The 1,234-nt window shown below is 35.5% G+C and overlaps 1 protein-coding gene across 1 annotated transcript in view; it reads right to left on the reverse strand.

Moving 5' to 3' along the window:
• Positions 1–1,234, reverse strand: part of CFH (complement factor H) — a 253,742-nt gene that overhangs the window by 32,600 nt on the left and 219,908 nt on the right.

The following is a 1,234-nucleotide window of genomic DNA, read 5'->3' on the forward strand; positions in this document are numbered from 1 at the left end:
AAGCCTTCCCCTGGAGCTGATGCCCCAAATTTGGATGTGTAGCCTACTAGATGTGAAAGAATAAATTTCTCTTTGTTAAAGCCATCCACTTGTGGTAGTTCTGTTACAGCAGCACTAGATGACTAAGACAGAGGGTAAACATGATTCTATACAGTACACTTTGCAGATCTAAGAAATATACTACTGGTCTAAGAAATATGCTGCTATTTATAGTTCTTCATTTCCTTCCTTTATGTCTCACTTCCTTTGCCTTTCCCATTTTTGGTAAAGAGAATTTGAATATAAAACATTAATTTAAAAAATCAGTAAAAAAAATAGAACAATTCAACAAAGATATAATTACTAATTCTGATGAATGTCCTCTAGGAATATTTATGCTGGTATGTTTATACATTTTTGAGTGATTATCACTGCCTTTTATTGAAAATGTATAAATATTATTCCTTTTTATAGTACTTTTGAGAAAACGAGGCTGGTACGCTTCTCAAGCTCAAGTCCTTATATCAGAACAGCACTATTTTTGCTTATTATTTTCTGTTTTATTCGAATTTATCTTTTTTGTTCTTGTTTGAAAAAGCTACGTGTAGCAATTCAGCTAACAAAGAAATTAACCAGGTAAATTCATTTTTCTACATTTTGGTAGTGATCACGGTTGATGTTCCAAAATAATTAAAACTATCAAATGGTGTGGTAGAAAACACTGTAAAATATGAAGTGTTTATCTGAAAATAAAAATGAAAATGGCATCATTTTGAGAAGTGTGGCGGGGGGGAAAGATAGTCTCGTACTGATAATGGGATTTCAAGCATTATCCCTGGTTACTCTCATTCGAAGGAGCCCTGCTGGTGCAATGGTTAAAGCACTCGGCGGCCAAACAAAAAGCTCCTCAGTTTGAACCCAGCAACTGCTCTGCAGGCGAAAAGACCTGGCGATGTGTTCCAGTAAAGATTACAGTCTAGGAAATCCTATGGGGCCGTTCTACTCTGTCCTATAGTGTTGCCGTTAACAAAGAATCACCTGAATACACGTAACTGTCATTCAGGAATTCTAAAGTTCAACCAAATTACAATGCTTTTATTTTCGTAAATATCCACACGTGGTTGAACCTCCATTATCTTGGTTCTCCTTCTTTCCACTGCTCAGAGTAATCTCTCCATGTTCCATTGATCTCAATCTAATCATCCTTCCAAAAGCTCACTCAAGAACATTCAGCAAAGATTTATGAAGTGATTAA

This window comes from Trichechus manatus, unplaced genomic scaffold, assembly GCF_000243295.1.
Source record: "Trichechus manatus latirostris isolate Lorelei unplaced genomic scaffold, TriManLat1.0 scaffold00095, whole genome shotgun sequence".
Lineage (NCBI taxonomy): Eukaryota > Metazoa > Chordata > Mammalia > Sirenia > Trichechidae > Trichechus > Trichechus manatus.